Source organism: Protomyctophum bolini, assembly GCF_963924005.1.
Source record: "Protomyctophum bolini genome assembly, chromosome: 2".
Classification (NCBI taxonomy): domain Eukaryota; kingdom Metazoa; phylum Chordata; class Actinopteri; order Myctophiformes; family Myctophidae; genus Protomyctophum; species Protomyctophum bolini.
This window is the reverse complement of record NC_137863.1, coordinates 1,322,572-1,336,593: the sequence shown is the minus strand read 5'-3', so window position 1 is coordinate 1,336,593 and position 14,022 is coordinate 1,322,572. Positions and strand designations below refer to the sequence as shown.

At 42.3% G+C, this 14,022-nt stretch overlaps 1 protein-coding gene across 5 annotated transcripts in view; it reads right to left on the bottom strand.

The window, feature by feature from the left end:
• ttc39b (tetratricopeptide repeat domain 39B) overlaps positions 1 to 157 on the bottom strand; it is a 24,599-nt gene extending 24,442 nt beyond the window's left edge. For all 5 annotated transcript variants that reach the window (XM_080785263.1, XM_080785265.1, XM_080785264.1 and 2 more), the window contains exon 1: positions 1 to 157. This exon is cut by the window's left edge and continues 85 nt beyond it. The gene's annotated coding sequence lies outside the window, so the exon portion shown is untranslated.
• Between the last annotated feature and the right edge of the window lie 13,865 nt (positions 158 to 14,022).

Genomic DNA, 14,022 nt, shown 5'->3' with positions numbered 1-14,022 from the left:
GCTCCTCCATGTCACCTCCTCATGTCCGCTGTTCCTTTACCCCTCTCTCTCTCTCTCTCTCTCTCTCTCTCTCCTCCTTCACCGAAGACTCGGTCAGTTCTGTGTGGTCACTCTGTCTGTAGTGTGTCCGTGTTTCTGTCTCTATCTCTCTGCTGCTGCTGCTGCTTCCGTGAATGAAGCGAAGTGTATACGTTACAGAGTACAGACACACCTCCTTTCTCTCTCCCTCTCTCTCTCTCTCTCCTAGTTCCATGCCCTTCCCTTTGCTCCGCCCCTCCTAAAAAATGCTGCTGCACCGAGAGAGAGAGAGAGAGAGAGAGAGAGAGAGAGACAGAGAGACAGAGACACAGAGAGAGAGAGAGAGGGAGAGAGGGAGGGAGAGAGAGAGAGAGAGGGAGAGAGGGAGGGAGAGAGAGAGAGATGGAGGGAAATGAAACTGACCATTATTATTATTATTATTATTATTAGTAGTAGTATTAGTAGTAGTATTTTAAGGCTTATTGCATTTATTACATTTCAAAACAACTGTAAAAGTAAATCATCTAATGTGATCCTGGGCTCTACACACCCTCCACCAAACTAGTCCCCATATATGGGAGACAAGGGGAGACCAACCTAGTCCCCATATATGGGGGACAAGGGGAGAGCAACGGACTTGAACTCATGCTTCCTTCATGCCTGAGTGTCCAAGTTGCTCCTTTACACCTGACAGGGGGGAGTTTCCCTGGTTGGACGTATAGTTCCTTTATTTCCCCTCCATCAGGCGCCCCGGCTGGCCAGGGGGAGGCAGTTTAGAGACCAGGATTACTGCATGTTTTTTGTGAGGGTACCTACCCTAAGGGACACGGGGAGAACATGTGAGGGTACCTACCCTATAGGGGACACAGGGAGAACATGTGAGGGTACCTACCCTAGGGGACACGGGGAGAACATGTGAGGGTACCTACCCTATAGGGGACACGGGGAGAACATGTGAGGGTACCTACCCTAGGGGACACGGGGAGAACATGTGAGGGTACCTACCCTAGGGGACACGGGGAGAACATGTGAGGGTACCTACCCTATGGGACACGGGGAGAACATGTGAGGGTACCTACCCTATGGGACACGGGGAGAACATGTGAGGGTACCTACCCTATAGGGGACACGGGGAGAACATGTGAGGGTACCTACCCTAGGGGACACGGGGAGAACATGTGAGGGTACCTACCCTATAGGGGACACGGGGAGAACATGTGAGGGTACCTACCCTATAGGCCGGGGGACACGGGGAGAACATGTGAGGGTACCTACCCTAGGGGACACGGGGAGAACATGTGAGGGTACCTACCCTAGGGGACATGGGGAGAACATGTGAATAGACAACGCTCCAACTGATGTTCGCAAGGGCCCTTAAAACTATAAATAACACCTTTTAACACAATGATTTATAAACACCATGGATGTATATGACATGTCATTTTTGACAGTCACGCTGTATTTCCTTTTTCCATATTAATGAAATCCACATGTCACACAAACATACACGATGCAATGCACTATACAGTAACTGTACAAACAAAATAACAGGTAACGCAATGGCATGATGGTATGGCATGATGGTAACCATGGCAACGAATGGTTACGAAGTGTTTCCTGTTTCTGCACAAGGAGGGCGAGTGCATTTCCAAACAGTTTTTTATACCCAGCACCCTAATCAAGGGAAATTGATTCAGCTGGAGGGGCACTTCCTGACGAGGGAACCGACTGAGAGCACTCCAAGTCAAGGGACTGGTTTCAGAAAGGGCCTTGCATGGTGTGCATCCCCTGACCTCTCCCAGTGGCTGACCTCTATAACCTCTGACCTCTCCCAGTGCCTGACCTCTGACCTCTCACAGTGCCTGACCTCTGACCCCTGACCTATCCCAGTGCCTCCACACAGCAGTGTTGTTTTCGTCGACTAAAACCAAGACTACCTTTTTTCACTGACGGAAACTAAATGGAAACTAAATGAAAAACTAAGCTATGATGAGAAACTAAAACTAAGACCAAATATACTGACAATTTTCGACGACAAAAAAAAAACTAGACTAAAATGTTGTGGCATTATATAGATATTCCACTGTTACTTTCTTAGCTTACGCATGTTTCATGATAAATGTTTTTATGTGATGTATTCCCATGCTTTTTTGTTCTTGCTTAATGTAAGTCGCTCTGGATTAAGAGCGTCTGCTAAATGCCTAAATTGTAAATTGTAAATTGGCTGATAATAATTACCAATAAATTACTCATGTCCGGCAGGAGCTAAAACAAACTGTAAATGACGCGCGATAAAGCAATGATAAAATGATTCATATCCAAACAAGCTCAAAGATTTAAATATTTATAATAGTTCAGTGCACCAAATATTACAAATACAATACAATAAATATATATATATATATATATATGCAATAAATATGTGCGAAGAATCTAATAAATAACAATCAAAACAGTGAGCAAACAAGGTCAAGGTACTCTTTATTGTCCACAAGGGAAATTTGTCTTGGGCTTTCACCCCAGCTATATACAGCCACATTATAAAACATCAATGACAACAAAAATACATGACAGAGGAAAACACACAATTGCACACATGATGTGGATAATCAGGCCTCACGTATAGTTGCCGCTGTTCCAGAGCCTCGTGACGTTCAGCATCTTATAGTTGATGCTGATACAAACGATTTTTTTTAAATCTAATGTACTTCCACTTTAATCCACTTTGGTTCTTTGTATCTTCTCCCAGAGGGCAGAAGTATACAAACTCGCCAAACAAAACGTGAATGAATCAAACTAACAAAGTATATGCGCCGCGCGGTCAACAAAGTGTATCCTCCCAGCTCACCCTGCCTGGCTCCGAGTTCAAACAGCCTTAATATCCAAGGAGGACTCTGGTCTACTACTGAGAGACTAACCCGTTTGTTTTCAACATTAATTCACTACTGAGAGACTTTAGCGGTTAATTCCCTGCATGTCTAAGATAACCTTGTGTTTGTTTGTGTATTGATTGATTGAATCATTGATTGATTGATTGATTGATTGATTGATTGAAATATTTATTAACAGTTTGTAGAATTACAGTACATTTCAAGCACAAACTCAATACAAAGACTGTTACCTGTGAGTGGACGACCCAATTAAGTGTTACACTTGTTTACAACAGGGTCCACCTTGTTCAATTCATCAAAACATTTAGAGACATACAAATAGACTCTTCTATGTAGTTAAAGAACAGAACAGGAATTCATCATAAAGGAAGCAAAAAGGGAAAACATACATATACAGTGAGGGGAAAGGGATTCAGATTTTACAGAGGCCAGTTTCGAATTGCAGGTGCCCTTTGAGAGCGGTTTTGAAGGAGTCAAGGGATTCACATGTCTTAATGACTGTTGGTAGGGCGTTCCACATTTTGGTGGTATATAGGAGCGAAAATAATTTAGTCCCTTGTTTGTGCCGAATCTGGGTTGCACATGGTTTGTTGCACTCCCTCTGGTGTTGTGGGTGTGGACTTCGTTTACATTAAGGAAGTATTTAGACAGGTACATGGGTATCTTGGTGGTGTATCGAATCTTGTGGACCAGACCCATTGCAAGATGCTGTACTCTGTCGTCGACCCTGTAGCAGAGCCATCGGGGGTGCAGGGTGGTGTTGTCAGACAGTCAGAGGAGACCCGACACATCATTACATTACATAACTAACTACTGAGGAGAGAAATCTATAACTGGACACGAATCATGTCCCAATTATTGATTTGTCTCCACGTGATTATACGCTTATAGCTTCACTATAGCTTACATAGAGGCAGGCAGGCAGGCAGGCAGGCAGGCAGGCAGGCAGGCAGGAAGGAAGGAAGGCAGGCAGGCAGGCAGGAAGGCAGGCAGGCAGGCAGGCAGGCAGGCAGGCAGGCAGGCAGGAAGGAAGGCAGGCAGGCAGGCAGGCAGGAAGGCAGGCAGGCAGGCAGGCAGGCAGGCAGGCAGGCAGGCAGGCAGGCAGGCAGACAGACAGACAGGCAGGCAGACAGACAGACAGACAGACAGACAGACAGACAGACAGACAGACAGACAGACAGACAGACAGACAGACAGACAGACAGACAGACAGGCAGGCAGGCAGACAGACAGAGCAGTCTAACAGACTGCAGAATTAACCTTTATGACCTGAGAGCTTGTGGAGAGAGAGAGCATGTAGCCCCATGCATCTCTGACCTCGCTCGCCCTTCGCTGTAGGTCAGTGGTTTTCAACCCTTTCAAGGTCCATTATTTATTGATCCAACATCTGAGCCACGGAACCACCGTTTGATGACATTTAGCCTCTCAGACCCATCTGAGCCACGGAACCACCGTTTGATGACATTTAGCCTCTCAGACCCATTTGAGCCACGGAACCACCATTTGATGACCTACCCTAGGGGACACGGGGAGAACATGCAAACTCCACACAGAAAGGCCCTTTCGCCAACCCCGCCTTCGGGTATATGGGCACTGATGACGCGGAGGAGGGAACACGCTGCCAGCGCCCACAGCGCCCCGAGCGGGAATCAAACCCAGGACCTTCTAGCTGTGAGTCTCTAAACTGCCTCCCCCTGGCCAGCCAGTGATGGTGATGGAGGGGAAAGGAACTGGTCGGAATAACGTGTCCCTTCCACGCACTACGTCCGGCCGGGGAAATTCCCCCCTGTCAGGTGAAAAGGAGCAGCTTGGACTCCTCATGCATAGAAGGGAGCATGAGGTCAGTCCGCTGCAATCAATCAATCAGGCCAACCTGTAGAAATCCTGCTTTCTATTTCCTGTTGTGTTCAGAGCTCATAATTATCTGCTACATACTGTGTGTGTTGTTTATCCTGTGTGACAGTGCCCCCTAGTGGACAGCATTCATTCCTGCACGGACAATCACCCATATAGCTCAAAAACACTGCAGCGCTTCTAGTATTTATGGATCTGATATATTTATAGATCTGCTCATATTATTGGTTCTGTTCTCTGGACTAAGTATTTATAGATGCGATATTATTGTAAATTAAATTATGTGTAAAATAATTATGTATTTAATTTTACATTCTCAAGAGTTACATATCTATATAAGGGTCCATTTGGTGAACAACTCTCAGCTGGGGACCACCTAGGAACCGCCTCAAGGACCACTGGTGGTCCCCGGACCACTGGTTGAAAACCACTGCTCTGACACAGACATAGGGACTGACATTGCAGGCAGTCACAGACAGGCAGTCACAGGCAGTCAGGCAGGCAGGCAGGCAGGCAGGCAGGCAGACAGACAGACAGACAGACAGACAGACAGACAGACAGACAGACAGACAGACAGACAGACAGACAGACAGACAGACAGACAGACAGACAGACAGACAGACAGTACAAAACAGTACTTAACTTATGTATACTTAACTATACTACAAATAGCAGGCAGGCTGTCGACTTGGTATAGATAAATAGATTGAAATAAGAATGACTAAATGTAGCACAAACATAATACAAGTAGGCTATAATATAAATATATAAATTAAGCATAGAAGAATAAATCAACGATTTAACTATTTTTAAAGCTATTTTAACTATTATAAAGCTATACCAGCAGACTAATAATGGCCATGGGCGCAGTTCCAAAAGCTGCCACGAGGGGACAGTAAAGTCGTTGGCCTGCAGGCCACAGGCATCCATCCCGCGGGCTGCAGCCGTTACGTCCATACGACGTCCATACGACGTCGTATGGACGTCGTATGGAAACCACCACCCCAAAGCGTCCCGTCCTAGTCGCCGTCCCAGCCAGACGTCCATACGACGTCCATACAACGTGGTCGATACGACCTGACAGTCAAAAACTCAGGATACGGACCATGCATGATACGTTGCTAAAATACGTCCACACGACGTCCATACGACGTTGACAGGACCTGCTGCATTCCCCCTTTAGCCAAACGGGGACAAAAACGCCCATTAATTATTGAACCACTACTACGGACGTAATGACATTTCTGGCCACCACGTGGGTGTCAATACGCTGTGGCGCTGTTCCAAACTTCACTGCAATGTGAAATTTCACAGGCTTCACGCACACGCACACACACACACACACACACACACACACACACACACACGCGCGCGCGCACGCACGCACGCGCGCGCGCACACACACGTGAAGTATTGGCATGCTTTTTGTTCTTGCTTAATGTAAATCGCTCTGGGTTAAGAGCGTCTGATAAATGCATATACTATACATTGTAAATTGTAACATGCATAGATGAGGCAAAATGAGAAGAATTAAGGGGATGAAATATAGATAAAAGCAAAGATGAAGGAAAAGCATTAACTCAAAGAGTCAAAACAGAGCAACATATTATAAAAAGACAATAAGCAATGTCAACAATACAACAATGTGGGTATATGATTTGGTTCAAGGTAAACTATAAAAGGGATTTGTTTTAATTTAAGCTTAATTCTTTACTCAAAACCCATTTCTTCTCCCTGGCTTTCAATGTTTGACCTAATTAACCTGTGTACTTTTTGTGTTGCTTTGATTTTGTTTTACTATGTTACTTATTGTGCACTTTGGTCGGCCTCCTGGTCTTTGAAAATGTGCTCTATAATTAGCTGTATATGAAATACTTGGTATTAATATAGTGGTTGCAACTGTATTAATTGATAAGCCCAAGACCGGTGGTGAGATTTCTGCTCTGCTAGGGGCCCACGCAGTTAAAGTAAATTAATTCACAAAACTAGCGTCATTTGTATTGTTGACCGATTTCTAAAATATTAGCGCACCTTTCATTCAACTTTGACCCGTCTATATCACATGGAACAACATATAGTTCCGTGTGAAAGGATCGAGCTAGGGGTCAAAAATGAACGAAGGTTGCACTAATATTTTAGAAATAGGTCAACAATAGTAAATGACGTTAGTTTTGTGGATTATATTTACTTTTAATTTAATGAGCAATGATCGACTCCAGTGCAAATCTCTACAGAAGGTTGATACTTGAAAACTAAATAAATGTTATGCTGTTAAAATAAGCATTACATAATCAATAGCCTACATATTATAACATTTACCTCATGGTTGAAAATAACAACGTTGTTCTTTATAGGAACATGTCGGTCTGCCTGTCATATAAAGAAGACCACATGGAAGCATTGGAAGGTAATAACAAAGCATGTCTCACTAAAGAAATCATTATATTAGTGCCACAAATAAAGACAATATGATGCTGTTCCTTCACTGCATTGATTGAAATATGTATTAACAGTTTGTAGAATTACAGTACATTTCAAGCACAAACTCAATACAAAGACTGTTAACTGTGAGTGGACGAGCCCAATTAAGCATTACACTTCTTTACAACAGGGTCCACATTGTTCAATTTATCAAAACATTTAGAGACATACAAATAGACACGTCTATGTAGTTAAAGAACAGAACAGGAATTCATCATATAGGAAGCAAAAAGGGAAAAGATACATATACAGTGAGGGGGGATTCAGATTTTACAGAGGCCAGTTTCGAATTGCAGCCATCTGTAGGTGCCCTTTGAGAGCGGTTTTGAAGGAGTCAAGGGATTAGGTTGTATAGGTTGTATTGTCCAGGAGGGATTTAGAGCCATCACGTACAAATTAAGTTTCTATGGGAACTTAGAAATACCTTGAAAGTGTCTCAATGGCTCTGGTCGAATAACAAGAGAGGCTCATTCACACACATGGCCAATTAGGACATGAATGGTGTTGTTTATTTTACATGCAAATGACAGCAGGACATGCATAATATAGATAGCAGCAACATTTAGAGAAATGTTTGTTTGTACTTTACTGTCCAAAGTCAGAGATAGTTTGTGCTGTGTTGCCTCGTGTTTTACTCAAGTTTTACCCAGGCCTGTAGGAAAAGCTACACCAGGCCTGTAGGAAAAGCTACACCAGGCCTATAGGAAAAACTCCACCAGGCCTGTAGGAAAAACTCCACCAGGCCTGTAGGAAAAGCTCCACCAGGCCTGTAGGAAAAACTCCACCAGGCCTGTAGGAAAAACTCCACCAGGCCTGTAGGAAAAGCTCCACAGGCCTGTAGGAAAAGCTACACCAGGCCTGTAGGAAAAGCTCCACAGTCCTTGTTGACTTTGTTGATGTTGTTGCAAAGGTATCACTGCATAACCAACCTTGTAGCACTACAGAACACACACACACACACACACACACACACACACACACACACACACACATAATGAGCAGTGATTTATTCTGCTTCAGTAAAAAAAAAGAATTAATATTCACTTATATTATTCAATAGTATTTGACTGTACATATATTGCCAAAGATACTCACTGTATGTGCACAATGTCAATACATATTGGATATAAATAGATTCATATGTTACATAATATTAGGTTCACGAAGCAATATCACAGTTACCAGTTTCTTTCTAGATTCTAGAAGGTTGCATCATAGCATGACTGGGGGAGGAGGGAGGGGCGGAGCATGCAGCAGTTTGAGGAGGGAGGGAGTTTGGAAGGTTGTGATTGGTTGAGATGTGGCTCTATTGTTCTCCTCCTTGGCCTATCAATCAAAGCGGTTAGTGGCTCCACCTCCACCTCAGGCTCTCTCTAGTATAAGAAGAGTTGCTCTGTGTCAGTTTCTCCACAACTGCTCCAGGATATCAATCATTTCTGATCAGATCTGACTGTGGACTCCAGACTCCAGGAGAAGATGAACTCTGTCAACCTCAACTCTGCTGAGCAGGAGGAACCCAGAGACCATGGTATGTTACTTTGCCACTTTCACATTTTCAATCATTTTGTTTCATTGTAAAATCTTTAGATTTGCCTCTTGTTTCATTGTAATTAAGGGACCAAGAAGACACGCAGTGACTTTGGTCACTTCTTGTATTTGTGTTTTTTTTTCTTCTCCTTCTTCTTCCGCCAAAAATAGCTGTTCTGACTGAACCGTGCAGTCGCTTTTTACGAAACTCGGTAATCTGGTAGAGGGCCATGCCAAACGGTGACCATGTGAAGCCCATGACCATTGGCCAAATGGTGGCGCTATAGCACTGAAAATGCAAACTTTGAACGTGCATATCTCATGAACCGTTTGACCGTTGGCAATGACACTTTGATACACATATTTGTCTCCTCATGGCGAACAACATTCGTATTCTGACTTTTGTCCTCTGACCTTTAGATTACCCACCATTTTGAATTATATGAAAACCATTTAAAATCTATCTCCTCCCAGAATCTTTGATCAAAATGTACAAAAATGTCTACACTTGAACTTTGGACTTAAACGAACAAAAAATCGTAACAGATTTCTTTTAAGTGAAAAAATTAAGTTTTTATGAGCCAACGAAAATGCTGTTTTGTGAAACCTCTCATGCAACTAATACGTCTTCCAAATACGGTTGGCAGCTAATACCTATACTGCATGATGTTATTGTATAGAATGAGTCAACTGACAGTGTCTGCTTAGCTCAGTCGGTGTCTGCTTAGCTCAGTTGGTAGAGCTCTTACCTTTGGACCACAGGGTCACTGGTTCAAATCGGGGTAGCGGCTACTCAGCCTGTGATTCTTATTTGTGCATATCTATCTCTCTCTCTCTCTCTCTCTCTCTCTCTCTCTCTCTCTCTCTCTCTCTCTCTCTCTCTCTCTCTCTCTCTCTCTCTCTATCACTAGGACATGACATCACACTTATAGAGATAATAGTAACTGTAATAGAGTAATAAGTCTAATAGTGTAATAAGTGTATTTAGTGTAATAGTAGTGTAATAGTAGTGTAATAGTGTAATAGTGTAATAGTGTAATAGTGTAATAGTGTAATAAGTGTAATAGTGTAATAAGTCTAATAGTTTAATAACCCCCTCTCTCTCCCTCTCCCCCCCCTCTCTCTCTCTCGCCACCCCTCTCTCCACCCCCCGCTCTCTCTCTCTCAACCCCCCCTCTCTCTCTCTCTTTCTCTCTCCCTCTCTCTCTCTTTCTCTCTCTCTCTATCTCTCTCCACCCCCCCCCTCTCTCTCTCTCTCTCTGTCTCTTTCTCTCTCTCCACCCTCCTCTCTCTCTCTCCCTCTCCTTGGTCCCGCCTTATCGCTGCTTGCAGCTATATTTTGATTTGGATTTGACTTCATTATCTCACAGTGAATATGTGAATAAAAGTGTTTGTAGTATTCCTTGTAACCATGTATACTCTGCTATATTTATTTATTATGATTTACTATTCATTTATTTAAAAGCACATCTAAATTGCGCATTTCTTTATTAACAAATTGCACAACATTTGTTTTCCTGTTATCTTTGTCTCCAGTGTTGCATCATCAGTCTGGCCTCCCTGTCTTGCCAAAAGTAAAGGAACCCAAACCAAAAATGAATGGCTGTGACCAGTGTGGACAAGGCTACCATCACATGTCTCAACTTAAAATCCACCAGAGAATTCACACTGGAGAGAAACCCTATGGATGTGATCAGTGTGGACTACACTTCTCTCAAATATCTCACCTTAAAACACACCAGAAAATTCACACTGGAGAGAAACCCTATGGATGTGATCAGTGTGGACAACACTTCTCTGAACTGTACAGCCTTAAAAGACATCAGAGAATACACACTGGAGAGAAACCCTATGGATGTGATCAGTGTGGACAACACTTCTCCGACATGTCCAGCCTTAAAAAACACAAGAGAATTCACACAGGAGAGAAACCCTATGGATGTGGTCAGTGTGGACAACACTTCTCTGAAATGTCTAGCCTTAAAAAGCACCAGAGAATTCACACTGGAGAGAAACCCTATGGATGTGATCATTGTGGACACAGATTCTCTGACATGTCCAGCCATAAAAGGCACCAGAGAATTCACACTGGAGAGAAACCTTATGGATGTGATCAGTGTGGACAAAACTTCTCTGAACTGTCCAGCCTTAAAAAACACAAGAGAGTTCACACTGGAGAGAAACCCTATAGATGTGATCAGTGTGGAAAACACTTCTCCGACATGTCCCACCTTAAAAGACACCAGAAAATTCACACCAGAGATAAAAAAACTAGGGATGTGATCAGTGAAGCACCAGGAGAATTCTAACCGTAGATTAGATTTATATGATGTTTTCCCCTATGGATGTGATCAGTGTGGACAACACTTCTCTCAAACGTCACACCTTAAAACACACCAGATTATTCACACTAGAGAGACAAAACTAGGGGTGTGATCAGTGTGGAAAACACTTCTCTATAATGTCTAACCTTAAACTACACCATGAATTAACACTGGGGAGAAACCTTACTCAATGACTAAAACAAACTGCCTATATATCTAGTCATACGACGAATACTGAATATTGCTATTTGTTTTCATTTGTCCAGAATTGACTTTTCTTAGCATAGCAATTGAAATTTGACTTAAGATAGCATTTGATACAGACTTATAGCATGTTATGTAGACAGCACTATAATTGCATTGTATGTAGTCATAGCACGCCATATACATATGTATAGCATAGTAGTATATATGTAAAGTTTTTATGTATAGTTTCATTATATAGATATTCCACTGTTACTTTCTTAGCTTACGCATGTTTCATGATAAATGCTTTTTATGTGATGTATTCCCATGCTTTTGTTCTTGCTTAATGTAAATCGCTCTGGATTAAGAGCGTCTGCTAAATGCCTAAATTGTAAATTGAAATTATATTTGATCTATATGTAGTGACACATTATTTTCTGTTTATTACTTTGTTACACTTTGTTAAAAGTTGTGCAGTCACAAATAAAGTTTAAAAAAAAAAGTCAACGAGTTGTTTGAGCTTGTGTTCATAGTGTGTACTCAGGGGCGGCCTTAGGAATCTGGAGGCTCGTTTCAAGACCAAAATATGAGGCAGCCATATACCTATATAATAATTTTGTTGATACAGCCGTATTGATACAAATAGTTTGACTGTTCAATATCACACGCAGACATTACTCTCCACAATTAGCACCAACACCTCCTCTCCTCATCCTGTCGTCCCTTCACAATTAAAGTGTCTCCCCTTTACCTCCCAATGCTGCACATTTTACCCTGCAGGTTATTAACATAAAATAGGTGTAACTTAACCTTGTGGGAGAGAGCAAGGCAGTGAGTGAGCGAGATAGAGAGAGAGGGCCAAGAGTGGTGGGGGTTGACTGACGCCTGGAGCTCGGAGGCCCCTCTGAGGCTGGAGGCCCGTTTTAATTGAAACTGGTGAAACATATGATGTATATTTTGATAGCTTATGCCTCTCAACATATCTCATAATTGTACACATAACACTTCGGCCTATAGGAGGTCACACGCAGGGAAGCCTGAGTGAAGAGGTCATTTAGGATAGTCACTAAGATAGGCTAGGGGCACTTTAAGATAAAGCTTGCAACAGCTGTGAGTACATCCTGCCATATTAGCATATAGTGGACAGGATGAGGTTTTATCACTGAAGAATGCTCTGAAAATAAGACCACCTGTGGTAACTTGTTGACAGAGCCTTAAGGGTCAACTGACACACACACACACAGGGACAAGGTGACACCCACAGATTATGGATGTATAAGATGGAACAGAGAATCAGTTAAAACTGTGTGTGAGGAACAGCAGAGAGAGACAAGGGGAACCTAGGCGCTCTGCCTGGGACGAAGGCCTCAATATGCTGTAACCATGGAACGAATGCTTGTAACCTGTAACTGATGGTCAATAAATGGAAAGAAGGAAATATGCCTGCTTGGACCTCCTATTCATTTCAACAGCAACTTCAACAAAGGCATTAGGTAAATTAATCCACAGAGCCCTGTAAGAAAGACACAAAGAAAGAAAAACATTTAGAGACGTACAAATACAGAACAGGAATTCATCATAAGGGAGGTAAAAGGGAAAAGAAACAGTGAGGGGAAAAAGGGGTGGGAGGTTATCTCAAATGGCCAATTATCTGGTTACCATTTCAGATTGGTCTCCATTCCCACTGAGAGAGAGACATTAGCACACGTTTTTGTATATATTTTATAGTGATATATGTGGTAAGCACATTTTTTAATTAAAACCTGTGAACGAAATATTGTGTCAAAAATTCTTAAATTGTAGAGCCCATGGGCCTTCTTCTCTTCATAGTACTGGTCAGTTATATTATTGACACATTTCACATTATGAAAGAGTAATAATTATGTTAAGTTAATCACATCTTGATGATGTCATCAAGCTTTATTAATTTTATTTATTTATTTATTTCTAAATACTTTTAGCAGTGCTTCAGTTGTGCCAGTTTGTAACAAATAATATTAATAATACACAAAACCTAAACTTATAGAACAACAACAGGGGACAACTGGCTCTTTCTAGGCTAATGGGGGCCCAATACCCCCCCCCCCTGCCTGCCTCCCCCTTTCCCCTCAACAACACACACACTGTCTTCTATACTAAAGTGGAAACAAAATTCCACTTACATCGCACCTCAATAAAATAAAACAATGGAAAGTAGTAAAAAAAAAAACCGCATTGGACAAAACCTCTTAACTCCATTGCACCGTCAAACTGTCTAAACCAGCTCACTCCACCACCTCTCCTTCTCATGCAAGTCATTTACAATATCTATCTAAAGTCACAACACCAACTTTGAGGAGGCAGTATTGCATCGTTTAAAAATATATATGGTTATATTCATTTCCTGAAAAAAAACAGCTTACAACTACACACATTGCAAATAAGAACAATAGTACAATAGAGCCCAACCTGATTAAAAATCTGATTAGAAATGCAATGTGATTATACCCTGAGAAAAACACATATGCTACAGCAGTAACATAATCATGTAGATCTGGATTTAAGTTAGAATGAGAGTTAGGCCTATATATGGAATACGAAATAGTAGGAATATTTGAAATAGTCTGTGTTTTTTCTGCATATTCAATCCATCCTCTTGAGTCTTGGTACAGCAGAGCAATATCTCTTAGATGCTGGACAAACAACCAACAACCACAAACAGGCGCGCGCGCGCACACACACACACACACACACACACACAC